This window comes from Rhinoderma darwinii, chromosome 2 (genome assembly GCF_050947455.1).
Source record: "Rhinoderma darwinii isolate aRhiDar2 chromosome 2, aRhiDar2.hap1, whole genome shotgun sequence".
Classification (NCBI taxonomy): domain Eukaryota; kingdom Metazoa; phylum Chordata; class Amphibia; order Anura; family Rhinodermatidae; genus Rhinoderma; species Rhinoderma darwinii.
The window spans coordinates 381297301-381315371 of NC_134688.1; the positions used below are offsets into that span (position 1 = coordinate 381297301).

At 47.8% G+C, this 18071-nt stretch overlaps 1 long non-coding RNA gene across 1 annotated transcript; it reads right to left on the bottom strand.

Moving 5' to 3' along the window:
* Positions 1 to 12118: 12118 nt before the first annotated feature.
* LOC142741381 (uncharacterized) lies at positions 12119 to 15275 on the bottom strand. Its single transcript, XR_012881113.1, has 3 exons — positions 13262 to 15275; positions 12684 to 12812; positions 12119 to 12251 (listed from the first exon to the last, which is right to left on the bottom strand). It is a non-coding gene; the product is annotated as an uncharacterized LOC142741381 (long non-coding RNA).
* Between the last annotated feature and the right edge of the window lie 2796 nt (positions 15276 to 18071).

Sequence of the window (18071 nt, forward strand, 5' to 3'; positions counted from 1 at the left end):
GTTTAGTGGGGAAGAGAAGGTGGAACCTCCTTATCAATACCCCAGCGTGAACATCTCGAGCAGGTACCCAAGTCCTCTCCTCCGGCCCCTATCCTCTCCAATGGACCAGGTACTGGAGGGAGCCCTGGATCATCCTACTGTCCACAATATTGGCCACCTCGAATTCCACCCCCTCAGGGGTGAGAACGGGAACAGGAGGTTTCCTCGAGGGGGACCAGGACGGGGAGCAGCGTTTCAGGAGGGAGGCATGGAAGACGTCGTGTATGCGAAAGGATGGGGGCAGCTCCAGACGGAAGGATACAGGGTTGAGGACTTCAATGACCTTATAAGGTCCAATAAATCGGGGAGCAAACTTCCTGGACGGGACCTTAAGGCGCAAGTTCCTTGACGACAACCACACAAGATCCCCGACGACAAACCGGGGGTTAGCAGAACGTCTACAATCAGCCTGAATCTTTTGTACGCTCTGGGACGCCTCTAGGTTCTTCTGAACCTGGGCCCAGACTGTGCACAGTTCCCGATGAACGTCCTCTACCTCGGGATTATTGGAACAACCAGGGGAAACGGAGGAGAACCTAGGATTAAACCCGAAATTACAGAAAAACGGGGAGACCCCTGACGAGTTACTGACCCGGTTATTGAGGGAAAATTCGGCGAGGGGAAGGAATGAGACCCAATCAAATTGACAGTCAGAAATGAAACACCTTAAATATTGTTCCAGGGATTGGTTAGTCCTTTCCGTTTGGCCATTAGTTTCGGGATGGAAGGCGGAGGAGAAGGATAGATCAATCTCCAACTTTTTACAAAAAGCTCTCCAAAATAAGGAAACAAATTGTACCCCTCTGTCCGAAACTATATTGACCGGGGCCCCGTGGAGACGCAGAATATGTTTCACAAACAAAGAAGCTAACGTCTTGGCGTTAGGTAGTTTCTTAAGGGGCACAAAGTGGCACATCTTGCTGAAGCGGTCTACTACCACCCACACCACCGACTTGCCCTGAGATGGAGGCAAATCGGTGATAAAATCCATGGAGATATGGGTCCAAGGTCTCTGGGGAATGGGCAAGTAACGTAGTAAGCCCGCAGGTCGGGACCTAGGGGTCTTGGACCTAGCACAGACCTCACAAGCGGCGACGTAAGCCCTAACGTCTTTAGGCAACCCAGGCCACCAATAGTTTCTGGTAATGAGGAGTTTGGTACCCAAGATGCCAGGATGACCAGATAGAGCGGAGTCATGGTTTTCCCTGAGTACCCTTAGCCGGTATTGCAGGGGGACAAACAGTTTGTCCCCAGGGAGGTTCCCGGGAGCTGAACCTTGATCAGCCGCGATGTCAGAGGCTAAGTCAGAATCAGTGGCAGAAACAATTATACCAGGGGGTAAAATACAAGCAGGATCCTTCTCAGAAGGAGGATTAGCCATGAAACTACGTGACAGTGCATCAGCCTTAATATTTTTGGACCCAGCCCTATAGGTAACCAAGAAATTAAATCTGGTAAAGAACAGTGCCCAACGAGCTTGTCTAGGATTAAGCCTCCGGGCAGATTCTAGGAAAACCAGATTCTTGTGGTCAGTAAGGACCGTTACCTGGTGTCTGGCCCCCTCCAAGAAGTGACGCCACTCTTCAAAAGCCCATTTAATGGCTAAAAGTTCGCGGTTGCCAATATCATAGTTACACTCCATGGGCGAAAACTTCCTAGAGAAGTAAGCACAGGGGCGGAGATGGGTGAGGGAGCTGGTACCCTGGGACAAGACGGCCCCCACTCCCACCTCGGACACGTCAACCTCCACAATAAATGGCTCCCTTTGGTTGTGCTGAACCAGCACGGGGGCCGAGATAAAGCACTTCTTGAGGGTCTCAAAAGCCTGGACGGCCTCAGGGGGCCAATGGAGGACATCAGCAACCTTTGCGAGTGAGGTCCGTAAGAGGCTTAACGACGACCGAGAAGTTGGCAATAAATCTCCTGTAATAGTTAGCGAACCCCAAAAAACACTGTAGCGCCTTCAGGGAGGCAGGTTGGACCCATGCCGCCACAGCCTGAACCTTGGCAGGGTCCATGCGGAATTCATGAGGAGTGAGGATTTTACCTAAAAATGGTATCTCCTGTACCCCAAACACACATTTTTCGGTCTTCGCAAACAGATTATTTTCCCGAAGGACCTGGAGGACCTTCCTGACATGCTCCACGTGGGAGGACCAGTCCTTGGAAAACACCAGTATGTCATCAAGGTACACTACAAGAAAATTACCCAGGTAATCTCTCAGAATTTCATTAATAAAATTCTGGAAGACGGCAGGGGCATTACACAACCCAAAGGGCATGACTAGGTATTCGAAATGACCTTCGGGCGTGTTGAACGCAGTTTTCCACTCATCCCCCTCTTTGATGCGGATAAGGTTATATGCCCCCCGTAGATCGAACTTAGAGAACCATTGGGCCCCCTGAACCTGATTAAAAAGATCCGGAATCAAAGGAAGGGGATACTGGTTCCTTACTGTGACCTTATTCAAGTTCCGATAATCAATGCACGGCCTAAGACCACCATCCTTCTTCCCCACGAAAAAGAAGCCAGCACCTACAGGAGAAGTCGAGGGGCGAATGAAACCTTTGGCCAGGCATTCTTGGATATACTCCTTCATAGCTTTACGTTCAGGACATGAAAGATTAAATATCCTCCCCTTAGGAAGCTTGGCACCAGGCACCAAATCGATAGCGCAATCGTAATCTCTATGAGGGGGCAACACCTCGGAGGCCTCCTTAGAAAACACATCAGCGAAGTCCTGAACAAACTCAGGAAGCGTGTTTACCTCCTCCCGGGGAGAAATAGAGTTAACCGAAAGACATGACATCAGGCAATCACTACCCCATTTGGTGAGATCCCCAGTATTCCAATCAAACGTGGGATTATGCAGCTGCAACCAGGGAAGGCCTAATACCAGATCGGACGATAATCCCTGCATCACCAGTACAGAGCACTGCTCCAAATGCATGGAGCCAACACGGAGTTCAAAAACAGGAGTATGCTGAGTAAAATAACCATTAGCAAGAGGAGTGGAGTCGATACCTACTACAGGGATAGGATAAGGTAAATCAATAAATGGCATTTTTAGAGACATAGCAAATTCCACAGACATGATATTAGCAGATGAGCCCGAATGCACGAAGGCTCTGCCAGTGGCAGACCGGCCAGCAAACGAGACCTGAAAGGGAAGCAAAATCTTATTGCGTTTAGTATTAACGGGAAATACCTGTGTGCCCAAGTGACCTCCCCGATGATCACTTAGGCGCGGAAGTTTTCCGGCTGCTTATTCTTGCACCTGGGACAGGTGTTCAGTAGATGCTTGTCGTCCCCACAATAGAAGCAGAGACCATTCTTCCTGCGAAACTCTCTACGTTGTCGAGGGGACATGGAGGTCCCGAGTTGCATAGGTACCTCCGAGTCCTCCGTGGAAGAGCGAGGAGACGGGACCTCGGGGGGAATCGCAGGGCAGTCAGAGGGGAAAACATTGAAACGTTCAAGCTGACGTTCCCTGAGACGTCGGTCAAGTCGTACTGCTAGGGCCATAACCTGGTCTAGGGAGTCAGAAGAGGGGTAGCTAACCAGCAGATCCTTCAGGGCGTCAGATAATCCTAACCTAAACTGGCACTTTAGGGCCGGGTCGTTCCACCGAGAAGCTACGCACCACTTTCTAAAATCAGAACAGTATTCCTCAACAGGTCTCCCACCCTGACGTAAGGTCACCAGCTGACTCTCGGCTAAGGCAGTCCTGTCAGTCTCGTCGTAAATTAGACCGAGGGCAGAGAAAAACCGATCAACGGAGGAAAGTTCAGGGGCGTCAGGAGCCAAGGAGAAGGCCCACTCTTGGGGCCCTTCCTGGAGTCGGGATATAATGATACCCACCCGCTGGTTCTCGGAACCTGAGGAGTGAGGTCTTAGGCGGAAATAAAGTCTGCAACTCTCCCGGAAGGAGAGAAAAGTCTTACGGTCCCCTGAGAACCGGTCAGGTAACTTGAGGTTGGGTTCTAAAGGTGAGGTGAGGGGTACTACAAAGGCAGCGTCAGACTGATTGACCCTCTGAGCCAGGGCCTGGACCTGTAGGGAGAGGCCCTCCATCTGCTGGGTCAGGGTCTCAAGGGGGTCCATGATAGCGTCAGCGTAGAAGAAATGGTAGACTAGGTAAGGGCTTGTTATTATGTAATGGCCGGAAGGAGGTGAAGGGAACAAGTGAGCCCTAATCTACCCACCGCCCTGTCCCTGCCTACTTGCAACGACCCGCCCTAGGCGACGGGGTACAACTTGGCGGCGGTCCCTACGCTGTCTAAGTGCAAGGGAGACAAACAGGGAACACGCAAGGGAATACAGTAGCCCACGGAACGCCGCGAGGAAACGGAGCGGTGAATGAGCCAGTCAGGATCAGGAAGTAGTGGAGTATACAAACGGGAGCACGGAGCAGAAGCAAGCCAGGGGTAGAGCAACGCAGGATAAACGGAACTGAAGCAAGGCAGAAGCACGGCAGAAGCAGGCTGGAGAAAGGCAGCAGTGGGGCCAGGAATCCAAAAAGAATAACAAGCAAGGAGGAAGAGAAAACGGCAGGTATAAATGGACAGGGGGCGGAGCTAACTCTGACTGACCAGGCCGCGATAGGCTCTCCCACTCCTGAGCCTGCCACCCTGATTGGTGGGAGCAGGTGCTAGTCTCAGAGGTCTGGCCTCAGGTGTCGACTGATTAATCCTGGGAGTATACCCAGATGTAGTACCTGGCAGATCCTTTACAATCTACTGATGGCAGTGTGGAGCACCATCTACAAGGGGCACTAAGTGTGGCGCTATCTACGCTGGTTTTTACGCTACCACAAGTGGTCAGCACATATCGCCTAGCCCTAGTGATAAAGTGAGACATCACCTGCCTGTAAACAACCAGATAAGCAGAGACATACCAGCCACCATAGTAGTTGTCAGCCAAACTAGCGCAGACATTTTATTTGTTTTTTTTTTGTATGCAGAAATTTTGGAAAGCCACGCCCACTACCCACCAACTAAGCCACGTCCCATAAGACACACCCACCAAAGATGCCACACCCTAAGTGTCCCTGGAAAAAAATGACAAAAGTTTGAAGCTATGCAATATCCACGCTGGAGAAATGTAAAACGGAGGCAGAGAACAAGGCAGATTACTGGAGGGAGAAAAACTTTCCTTACATGCTGAGCTGCTGTGGGTAGAGACAGAGGCTCTAGCTCTATGGGAGCACGACTGTCATAATGAAAGACCATTCCACCCTGTGTAAAAGGTCTCCCTCACAACAGGCAGTGGATGGCAGATTACAGGAAGTGAGACTCCTAGTGACCAGGAGTTTACACAGAGTTTTAAAGGGTATGATTTCTTAAAGAGGTATTCCGGTTACAACAAGTCAACCCCTATCCAAAGGGTAAGGGGTAACTTGCTGATAGGTGGGTGTCCGACAGCTCCGACCCCCACCGTTTACGAGAACCGGGAGCCCAAAGTTGACCGAACCCCAAGTTTGTACCGAGCGGCAGGTAGCTCATGCGCACTGCTGCTCCATTCATTCTCTATGGCTGAACACTGCACTCGGCTATCTCCGGCCATCACATAGAGAATGAATGGAGCGGCAGTGCACATGAGCGACCTGCCGATTGGTTTAAACGAGGGGTTCGGGCAACATCGGGGGCCCCGTTCTCGTAAACGGTGGGGGACCAAGCAGTCAGACACCCACCGATCAGCAAGTTGCCCCTTACCCTAAGATAGGGGGTAACTTGTTGTAACCGGAATACCTCTTTAATTTTATTACAATGTAGTTAGCCTTTTGATGCTTATGTTTTCAGAAAAGTTAGTGACCATTTAAATTGCGTTCCTATGTAAGGAAACCTAGTTTAAATGGATAAATAACTTAGCAGAATTGGGTCATCCCAGTCTGAGATATGTCTGGACACTTGTAGAAAACCTGAACTGTGATATCGCAATTACTACTATATTATAACTAAAATACAATGAATTCGGAGAGTCTTCAGGCTCTTTCAATTTTTTCACATTTTGTTAAGTTGAGGCCTTGTGCAAAAATAAAGAAACAATTAAAGTTTTTCCCCATTATTCTGAACTAAATACCCGATAATGACAAAGTAAAAACAGAATGTTAGTTATCTTTGCTAATTTATTGAAAAGAAAACACTAAAATATTGCATTGACATAAGCATTCAGACCCTTTATTCAGTACTTAGATGAAGCACCTTTGGCACCGATAACAGCCTCCAGCCTTCTTGGGTATGATGCCACAAGGTTTGCACACCAGGATTTGGGGATTTTCTGCCATTCTTCTCTGCAAATCCTCTCAAGCTCTGTCTGGTTGGATGGGGACAGTCGGTGGACAGCCATTTTCAGGTCTTTCCAGAGATGTTCGATTGGGTTCAAGTCAGGGCTCTGGCTGGGCCACTCAAGGACATTCAGAGTTGTCCCTAAGCCACTACTGTGTTGTCTTGGCTGTGCTTGTTGGAAGGTGAACCTCCGCACCACTCTGAGGTCCAGAGCACTCTGGATCAGGTTTTCATTAACCCCTTCGCGCTCAGGTCAGTACTATTACGTCGTGCTGAGTGCATCGTTCGCGCTCAGCTCAGTAATAGTACTGACCTGAGTTAACACGGCGCCATCTTTCCCCGGCGCGTGTTTGAGTGGATGATACTTCTCATCAGAACGCCCAGCTAGTAAAAGTATTAAAAACGCCCCGATGTACGCACATAATACACGCCCACTTGGACTTTTACTTTTAAACACACCCACTTGGACTTTTGCAAGCCTCATTTGCATAACTACAAAAATGGTCATAACTTGGCCAAAAATGCTCGTTTTTTAAAAATAAAAACGTTACTGTAATCTACATTGCAGCGCCGATCTGCTGCAATAGCAGATAGGGGTTGCAAAATCTGGTGACAGAGCCTCTTTAAGGCAGAAAGACCCACAAACAAGCAACAACTGAAGACAGCTGCAGTAAAGGCCGGGCAAAGCATCACAAAGGAGGAAACCCAGCGTTTGGTGATGTCCATGGGTTCCAGACTTCAGGCAGTCATTGCCTACAAAGGATTCTCAGCAAAAAATTAAAAACAACATTTTATTTATGGTCATGTTAATTTGTCCAATTACTTTTGAGCCCATGAAATGAGGAGGCTGTGTAAAATGGTTGCAATTCCTATAAGTTTCACTGGATGATTTTGTTCAAGCCTTTGAACTAAACCTGAAAGTCTACACTTCAATTGCATCTCAGTTGTTTCATTTCAGATCCAATGTGGTGGCATGCAGAGCTCAAATCATGAAGATTATGTCACTGACCAATAATTCTGGACCTAACTGTATATAGCATCAACATATTGTACACAGATCATACCCACATCAGTCCCCCTTCCTAATGGAGCACACAAAATTATCTCCCTTTCTCACATACACCTGAGTACCCAGAGAAAACCCACGCAAGCCTGGACATAACATACAAACTTTAGTTTGTCGGCCCGGTGATATTTAAACCCAGGACTCCAGAGCTGTACGCCAATATTGCTAACCACTAAGATGGAAGTTTAGGTGCTGGAACAACCTCTTGCCCTAAGAGGATTGCCCAGCTCTGTAAAATAGGGATGTCACGATACCAGAATTTGGACTTCGTTACCGATACTTCGTGTAGTATTGCGATACTCGATACCAAAACGATACTTTTGCCAACAATAATTTAAAAAAAGGTTCTTCCGTTTTCTGATGTAAGGCACGAGGTGTGATGAATTTTGAACCTCCATGTGCCTCACATTAATAGTAATTAACCCCATCTTGTTCCCCAGTCATAATGGACAACATTGGGTTAATGTGTGAGGTACATGATGGGGTTAATTACTATTAATGTGAGGCACATGGAGGTTCAAAATTCATAATACCTCACATTAATAAGTGAAAGAAAGCAGTTTTTTTTATTTTATAACAGCGTAAACATGAATGACGCTAAATGTGTTATTACGGTCGAGACGATACAGAATATGTGTATATTTTATGTATCGAGACTTATTTTAATTTTTATTGTAATGTGTGTGTTTTTTTAAAGTTAACATTACTTTTATTTTTTTACTTTTTTATTTTTAAACTTTAATGTACTGGTATATATCTATATACTGATAGTACACAGGCAGTTGTTAGGACATACCTAAGTATGCTCTAACAACAGGAAATATGGTCAGACAGCCCTGGGGTCCTTCTATGGACCCTGGGCTGTCCACCCATATATGGTATGGGCCTCGATCGCGTCACAGGAATCCAAAGAGCATTTCTCATTTCCCCCTGAATGCTGCGGTCAGCTTTAATCGCAGCATTCAGGAGAATAGCGGCGGAGATTAGAGGTTTCTCTGATCCCCGCCGTTGGAGCGGGGCTGCAGCTGTGTAATACAGCCGATGCCCCGCTCCTGACAACAAGTGCACGCGTAGTCAGTATGAGGTGGTGCGGTCGGCGCTGCACTAATGAGCGGCGGCACAGGCACTGAAGACAGAACATGAGGGTGTCTTGTAGTGCTCCCTCCATGTTCCGTCTTCAGTGTCGGCAATCATTAGTGCAGCGCTGGTCGCATCACATCATGCTGACCATGCGCACACTTCTCAGGAGCAGGGTAATGGCTATATTACACAGCCGCAGCCCTGCTCTCATACATTCATATATTACAATACTATCCTGTGCAGCCGCACAGCTTGGTATCGAAATACATTAAATAATGGTATCGAAAGTTTGAGGGTGCACGGTATCGAAGTTTCGATGCATCGTGCATCCCTACTGTAAAGTCAGTATTGGGGCAGCAACAAACTGAGAACCCCACCTCCGTGGATCTACAGAATCAAACTTAGATTACCATTGGGTTCTAAGTTCTTCAGTTGAACCTGGTTAAAAGACGGCTGTTTTGTGGAGGTGTACTGAACTTATCTCTCTGGACTCCAGCACCGCAACTTGCTCCTCCCAGCTGCAACCACACGGAGTCTCGCGTTAAGGCGGGTAGGAATGGCAACCAAAACCAGATTAAGAGAGCTGCTTACTGTGCCAGTTATAGGACTTAGGTCCATGTTTTGGCTCATGTTTGTTTTCTCCATAACTTGAACTTGTCCTGACCGGTTGTAACCTGGCTTCCTGACTTTTCTTTGGATTTTCCACATAACTGTATACCTGGTTCTTCATGATCTCCGTCACCTGACCTGTAGCTTGTTTGACTTCACATTCGTCTGCTCCACGGTACCGCATTCTGGTTCTGCTAGACCTCGTTATCCGACCTCTGGCTTATTTTGACCACGCTTATGTATCCCCAGTTTATATTACAACCCTCTCTTATACATACTGATTTTCTGCTGTCATTGCCCCTCGCAATCCCACCCCCTACATGTATTCTGGGTACACATCCGCTAGATATTATTCAGGGACTCAAACACAAGCTAAGGGCACTGAAGTCCTGTAGTCAGCTGAATACCTCGGCACAAACCGTAGTGGGAAAGGAGGATCTTATTTATAGGTGAATTTTGCTATCTATTTGGTTTATGGATCTCTACTGAGAATGCTGCCATTGCGAAGCAGTGAATGGGGTCACAGGACATCCCCTTTTTCTCGATAGATGAGGCACTCTAGTTGACCTATCCTGTGGATATGCCATACAAATTTAAGATTTACAGCGGTTTTCACCCATTACAAAATAAAGGGTGATATCTGAGGAACGGAAACAATTTTGCATACTTTTTCCCAGGGAGCAATGCCCTAAAAACTCCCTACTCGCTGTAAAGGGTGAAAACCACAGCCAAATCATGTATGTTCTTTTTTGAGTGTTCTAACAAATCCGATGATGATAAAAACCACTAACAAAACATCTAAACTGTATGATATATACCTTTCTTAAAGAGCACTTTTCACCTAAAATAAAAAAGAAATCTTCTATTAATTTAAGCCTATGAGCTGTCATTCATGCTTATTGCAGACAATATAAATGCCAGATCCTCATAAGATACGCTCAGAGGAAGGGGTTTACAGTGTATTCACTGTAATATGCGCAGTTCCTTCACAGTCAATGTGATGGGCAATTGAAAGACTCTTTGGATATGGCCTTTAATGATCATTATATGCTAAAGGAGCGGAAACATTGTTTAATGTACCTTGTAAACATAATGCAATAAACGTGGTTTTAGTCTTAGCAGAGCCAGTGTTATTAAGTGCCATTTTCTTCACGGAGAAGATACCTTCAATTATATAACAAATAAAGCTCATTACTTAAAGAGTCCATACATGTGCAGCTGAGTGCACCATCTTATAGGCGCTGCTGCACAAACCCTGGGGCAATTTAAACTACCTGTCTAGCCTCCTCTGTTTTTGAGCTATCGGTGCCATTATATTTGGCCCCGATATGTAAATTACCCCCTGTTCTGTCAGTGTGGAGTTTTTTTATGGAAAGGGCAGAGGGACGTGATACTTAGCGCTATGACACTGCAATCAGCTATGGACAGTGTATGAGCGGCTTGTGCTGCGTGATCTCTCCAGCTCTTGTCATCACTGTTTGACAAGACTGTATGATTTCACGAGAGGAGAGCGTGGGCACGCGCACACCTCCAACGACGACGACGACACTGCCACCGCCATGGGACAGAAGAGGAAAAGGTGAATGTAAATTCTTCTTCTCCTCCTCCTCCTCCTCTTCTTTTCCGTAGCGGCGGCATCAGAGCTGTGCGCGCGCACACTCGCTTTCTCCCTCCAGCTCTTGTCAGACAGTAAGGACAAGACCGTATGATCTCGCGAGAGAGATCACAAGCCGCTCTGACACTATACAGTGCGGGTCCGACGCCCGGACCCAGCACCGTTAAGCCGCTCTAGCCATCTCCGGATGTTATGGCCCATTATGCTATGTACGGAGCCGGAAGCAGTTAGCTCCATACATATCATAGCACACCGAACTGCAGCTCACTTGAATAGAAGCAGAGCTGCAATATGGCATCTCACTGCTATTCAGTGGCCGGAGCCACAAATATATTAATAGTTTAAAAAAATTTCATTTTCCCCCAAAAGCTATGAAAAAGAAATTAGCATAACTGGTATTCCCGCTTCTGAAAAAGTATTGCAAGATAACATTATTTAAACTGCAATAAAACACAGTAAAAAAAAAATTACAAATTAATTAAGTTACCCAGAGTCGCTGGGCTTAAAGAGAACATTTCACCTCCCCAAAGCTGAGCGCAGCATGTTATAGGAAAGGCTTCACAAACCCTGTCTGACGTAAAATTATTTTTCTAACTCCCTCCATTATTTACATATTTGGCGCCCGATATGTAAATAAGCCCCTGAACAGTTAATGGTGCGTTTCTAACTAACTAACTAACCAACAGGCAAGGGGGTGATGTCTCCACTCTGACACTGTCCAATCAGCTGCAGACAGTGTCAGGGCGGTTCCCTCCCGCAAAAACACACACAGACTTGGTGGTTGTGCTGCAGATAGCGTTGGCGCGGAATTTGTCAGCAGTTTTGAGGCTTCAAATCTGATGACAGAGGGATATAGGGGAGGGCATTGTAAATACACCTTTTGTCTCGATCATTCGAGTTGGCACCGAGGCAGGCACTTAATGCGTAAGTAATCCTTGATTTTCCTGACTGCACGCTGTTAGCCCAGCTCCTCTGCTATGAGTGACCGATTTAGAGGTCTCCTGATTGGCTGCTAGATTTGCCACTCAGAGCAGAGAGTGGCTTATGCGACTTCCGCATCGGAGGAATCAAATTCCAGTTTCTCGGTTATGCAACTAGCATGGCCAAGACACAAGGTATGTTCACAACGCTCCCCCTCCTATATCAATCTAACAGATTCCCTGTAATACACAAAGGCACCTTCATGCAATTTTGCTTCAAAATGTATTTGATTAAAAATGCATAAAAAGTTATATTTGTGGCAAAAAACTTCACTCAAGCATCAACTAAAAACACAAAACCTAAAGTTCAAGATGTGTAGAGTTCATTCATACCATTTAGGCCTATGTATACATAAACATATCTTCATAAAATCACCAGAACTGGAGAGACCAAAAATCTGGTTTTATTTTTGAAATGTGAAAAAAAGTAAAGACCTATAAAATACAGGGATTAAACACATTGAAAAATAAGTGCACTCCCAAACCCTATATATTTCCTGAATGCATACAACTGCAATTCTCTTGATGTGCTGTTGTACGGTGCTGATGTACGGTCAGGTCCACCTCCAGTAAACTTTGTGACAAAAAAAAAAAACATTATAACATACATGTGCACCTAAAACTTACATACGAACAGAGGTTTACACACAAAAACAATGTAAAAATAAATACAATAATTTATAAGGGAAAAAGAAGGAGAGTCGATCCAGCGCTGTTGTGTTTTAAAAAGGAATCAGAGTTCTCATTTTTATTGTAACAAAATAATTAAAATAGAACAAATGAGTGGATGCAGTAACGAGGCAGTTTAGGTAGATAGTATTGGAGCCTACGCGTTTCGAACACTTTCGGTGTTCTTAGTCATGGCTATTATAATAGTGCCTCGTTACTGCGTCCGCTCATTTGTTCTATTTTAATTATTTCATTACAATAAAAATGGGTACTCTGATTCCTTTTTAAAACACAACAGCGCTGAGTCGACTCTCCTTGTTTTTCCCTTGTTACCTACCGTGGACCGTCGCGGAGATCCGGGCGAAGTTGGTGTGTGTGACGCAGGACTGATGAGCTGGAGGCTTCCTCCCAGTTTCTTTTTCGTAATAATTTATACCCACAACACCTTCACGCAACTTTGCATTAGCTATTATAAACAAAAATGTCACAAAAATGTAAATTTGCTACTAAAATACATGCTCAAGCAAACCCATTACGCAAATGAAATGTACTCTGGAAAGAATTGTAAGATGTGAGGAAGTCTATATTCAGAGGTGCGGAAGTTAAAGAAATTACCAAAGTGCAGGAATGTGACAACTAATTTTTGCATAGACAGAATTTCCCATCCCCTATACAAATTAATTCACAAATCCCTAAACCTAATCTATTGCGTTGTGAATACGGATTTTCTTTGTGGAACAATTACAAATTATCATCTATGGATTTTCTGAGTGACGTGTATTAGACAGCCGTCTCTAGTGATAATCGTTATAACTGTGTCACGCTCTGTATGTGGACCCACTGGGCCGTACCACCGTAGCGTGATAGCGGCTGGCCAGAGTACCAAGTCAATGTCTATAGTCCGAGTAAGGGTACCTGTGGTAGTTCAGACAGTAGCGATGGTTAGGCTCGGATGGGACCTTGGCAGCAGACACCAGGTATGATGCAGCACAGCAGAAGTGATCGGTGGCACAACACGACTCCAACTCTCTAAGGCACAGGAACAGGGTAGCTCGGGATACAGGAACAGGAACACTGGAAAGCACTAAGGGACCATTTGCAAGGACTGACACTGGTAAACAAAACAACCCTCAGGCAATGAAGAAGGGGGCAGGGCCCTTCTTATAGTCCAGTGTGAGTATGGGCTAATTACAGATTTTCTTCATGTGTGCGCGCTGGCCCTTTAAGGCCGGGCAGGCGCGTGCACCCTACTGGACACAGCAGAACGAAGCGGAAGTGAGCGCTGGCGTCTCAAGAGAAGGAGAAGCGGCCCAGCACTCACAGATCAATGGCTGCGGCCGTCAGGGGGTCAGTAATCCAGACGGTCCATGGGCATTAGACTGTAACATGTAACAGGTATCACTAAAGAAGCGGTCAGCAGATTTTACGTTGAAGATGAGATACAGACAGTATAAAATGTACAAACTTTATTGAGGATTGCCTGTGGTACAAGTGTTTGGTGCGACTTAATTGACGCAAAGATCAGAGAGCAAGTATGCTCTCTGATTGATAGGGGTGATCACCTGAAGAAAAGATGTTACCCCTCCCCCTGGGGTCATTTACAGCCATACAGGGACAGGAGGAGGACGATGATGACAGCTTCTCCTCTCCCCGCACGCTGACAGCACGTCCCCGGCTGCATTCTCGCCCTCCCCAGTTCTTCACATGTGCTGCAGTGAGAGCTGTAAATAAATGCAGCTCCCACATCAACCTGCTTTAGTTTGGGCTAGATTCTTAGTTCCAGAACAAGATGGCGGTTCTAGCTAGAGCCTTTAGCAGCACAGACGCATCAGATAAGTTCTTGGCCACTGAAGTGTTTCCCTGCCAGGATAGATGAGATATGCCCTTGACAGGGATTGGGTTAATCTATATTAACTGTATAGGGCGATCGTTCAGACTGCATTTTTCCTTAGAAAATCTGCGTCTGAAACATGGAATTTTTCTACGAATTTGCCAGTGGATCCTCACGCAGAATATCCCTATTGTTACTCTACGGAGCCAATCCACAGCTGCTCAGCGTGGAATCCACAGGAATAATGAACACGCTGCGGATGTTAAAATCCGTAGCGCATTCATCTTTCCATGTGGCTATTTTCCGGAATGGATGGGTATAAATCCCCTTTTACATACATTACAGGTGGAACGTAAAGACCGTAAAAAAGGCGAATTAGACTCTAAACGTTTCCCTACAATTATTGAGTGAACTACAACACTGTGTACAATATACCGAGGTGACCTATGACCTCTCACAACGGAGGTCATGCAAATAACAGGTAAAAGGCGCCATATATACGTCAGGATTAAAGCGCGTTTAGTTTCCACACAAACACACGGTCTCCGCGACTCCCAGGCAGGTTGTATATCACAAGTCAGTTTCTATGGGGCTGTAGACAGGAGGAGTAAGAAGACGCCGGGGATTCAAGAATCAATTATCACCTTATCTTCCCAGACAGAAGCAGCGTTACCCACGTGACCCCTCCACAGCGGCCTCTCCTGTTGCGAGGGACGCCGAGATAAAGGGAGGCATCTGATTGGGCGATAAAACCGGCTGGGCGGAGTAATGGTACACACTGCTGCTGGTTGGCATGGTGCTGAGAAGTGATGATAAAGCCGGTTGCTATTGGCTCGCGCTGGAGGAGCGGCAGTGGGGTGATGCCGGCCTGTCTATTAATAGTTTCTGCAGACAGCACAGCGTGCGGAAGCCGTGAGAACAGCGTGATAGAGGGGATGGGAAACGCATGCGGTCTGCTGAGGCTCACCCACTCCTCTGGTTAAGCGGGTTTACCGGCTGGGCGAGCCCGGATGTCGTCATGACTCCGTGTTTCCAGATCACAGCTGGCGGAGATGAGCTGTTATCTGTACAAGACCTCATTGTTGTAGTCTTGATGAATCATTCTATGATCTTTGATCGTTAGAGCTGCCCACACATACAGATCTTTCATTATAAATTGATGATCGGCTATGAACTGCACCAACGCAGCAGGTCTGAACCCTACATCCGACGGGTCTTTTATTGATAGCCACTCCCACCACAATGCATTTAGGGTAAGGCCACACGGTGCGCCGTTGACGTGGTTTTGTTGCGTTTGAAAACCGCATGTGGTCAACTGCATGCAGTTTTTACACGAGCGTGGGATGGCCTTTGAAACAGCGGCCGTCCCATGGACATATGTAATTCAATGTGGCCGTTCACACAGCCGTTGTTTCAACGAACCGTGTGAAGGGTCCGTGCGAAAATAGGAAATGTCCTAGCTTTTCACGCATCCCTCCAGACTCTCAACTATGGGGGATACGAGACATCGCGTCCCGCAGCATGGATGCACCTCGGACGTGAAAAACTGCAGCTTTTTATGTCCGAGATGCGCAGCGTTCGTGTGAATCAGGCCTAATGCTGCAGTTTTGTTGCGTTTTTTAAAGGAAATAATTGATGGACATAGTTTTCACCCATGTTGAAGTTTGTTCGGTGCTTCCTGTATATATTTCATTACAAGGCATTGCAGAACTGTCAGCAAAAACCCAAGCAGTTCAGCAACAACATTGGCAGCGCAGTCGGTCAGTAACTGCATGCGGTCGGACATTAAGAAGATGCAGTTACTGCACAAGAAACACATTGTAATATAATAGCAGCCGTCTGTCCATAACAAACTTTTCACCATTGACTTCTATTCAGGGGCGTAACTAGGAAAGACGGCCCCATAGCAAACTTTTGACTGGGCCCCCCCTCCCCTGGGTGTCACACAACCCCCCCCCCCTTGTAGATAGTGCCTTTTTTACAGCCCCCCCTGTAGATAACGCCATACAGCGCCCCCCCCCCCTGTAGATAACGCCATACAGCCCCCCCTGTAGACTGTATGGCGTTATCTACAGGGGGGGCTGTATGGCGTTATCTACAGGGGGGACAGTATGGCGTTATCTACAGGGGGGGACTGTATAGCGTTATCTACAGGGGGGGACTGTATAGCGTTATCTACAGAGGGGGACTGTATAGCATTATCTACAGGGGGGACTGTGGCGTTATCTACAAGGGGGACTGTGGCGTTATCTACAAGGGGGACTGTGGCGTTATCTACAAGGGGGACTGTGTGGCGTTATCTACAAGGGGGACTGTGTGGCGTTATCTACAAGGGGGACTGTGTGGCGTTATCTACAAGGGGGACTGTGGCGTTATCTACAAGGGGGACTGTGTGGCGTTATCTACAAGGGGGACTGTGTGGCGTTATCTACAGGGGGGACTGTGGCGTTATCTACAGGGGGGACTGTGTGGCGTTATCTACAGGGGGGACTGTGTGGCGTTATCTACAGGGGGGACTGTGTGGCGTTATCTACAGGGGGGACTGTGTGGCGTTATCTACAGGGGGGACTGTGTGGCGTTATCTACAGGGGGGACTGTGTGGCGTTATCTACAGGGGGGACTGTGTGGCGTTATCTACAGGGGGGACTGTGTGGCGTTATCTACAGGGGGGACTGTGTGGCGTTATCTACAGGGGGGACTGTGTGGCGTTATCTACAGGGGGGACTGTGTGGCGTTATCTACAGGGGGGACTGTGTGGCGTTATCTACAGGGGGGACTGTGTGGCGTTATCTACAGGGGGGACTGTGTGGCGTTATCTACAGGGGGGACTGTGTGGCGTTATCTACAGGGGGGGCTGTGTGGCGTTATCTACAGAGGGGGCTGTGTGGCGTTCTCTACAGAGGGGGCTGTATGGCGCTAACGCCATACAGCCCCCACTGTAGAGAACGCCATACAGCCCCCCCTGTAGGAAACGCCATACAGCGCCCCCCCCTGCAGGGAAAGCCATACAGCGCCCCCCCCTGCAGGGAAAGCCATACAGCGCCCCCCCCCTGCAGGGAAAGCCATACAGCGCCCCCCCCTGCAGGGAAAGCCATACAGCGCCCCCCTGCAGGGAACGCCATACAGCGCCCCCCCCTGCAGGGAACGCCATACAGCGCCCCCCCCTGCAGGGAAAGCCATACAGCGCCCCCCTGCAGGGAACGCCATACAGCGCGCCCCCCTGCAGGGAACGCCATACAGCGCCCCCCCCTGCAGGGAACGCCATACAGCCCCCCCCCCCCCCCAAAAAAAATTCGACCTATAGTGTGTCCTACAAATAACATGCATCCCCTATCCACAGGAGAGGGGATACATGTGTGATCGCTGGCATTGATAGGGAGAACGGCGGACTGAAAGTCCCCTGAAGTTCTCCATGACTAACCTCTGACTTCCGGCGTCTGTGTCGGCAGCTCAATAAAAATGAAAGGAGCGCTGGTCACGCATGCGCACAAGCGCGACCGGCGCTCCATTCATTTCTACGGAGCTGCCGACACAGACCCCGGAAGTCCGAGGTTTGTGATGGAGAACTTCAGGGGACTTTCAGTCCCCCGTTCTCCCTATCAATGCCAGCGATCACACATGTATCCCCTATCCTGTGAATAGGGGATACATGTCTTTTGTTTAATGGCAGAGCGGGAGATACCTCCCTGCTCTGCCGTAGTGTTCAGTGGCGTCCCGCTGTAGCAGCCATAGCAGCTGCTAGCGGAGCCTCCGGCCATGGTGGGGGCCCGTGCCGGCGGGCGACACGGGCCCCCTCGGGCCCCGTAGCAGTCGCTACGGCTGCTACGGCGGTAGTTACGCCACTGCTTCTATTGAAAAATGACTTGCTGCAGTTTAAAAACGCAACACCGTGAC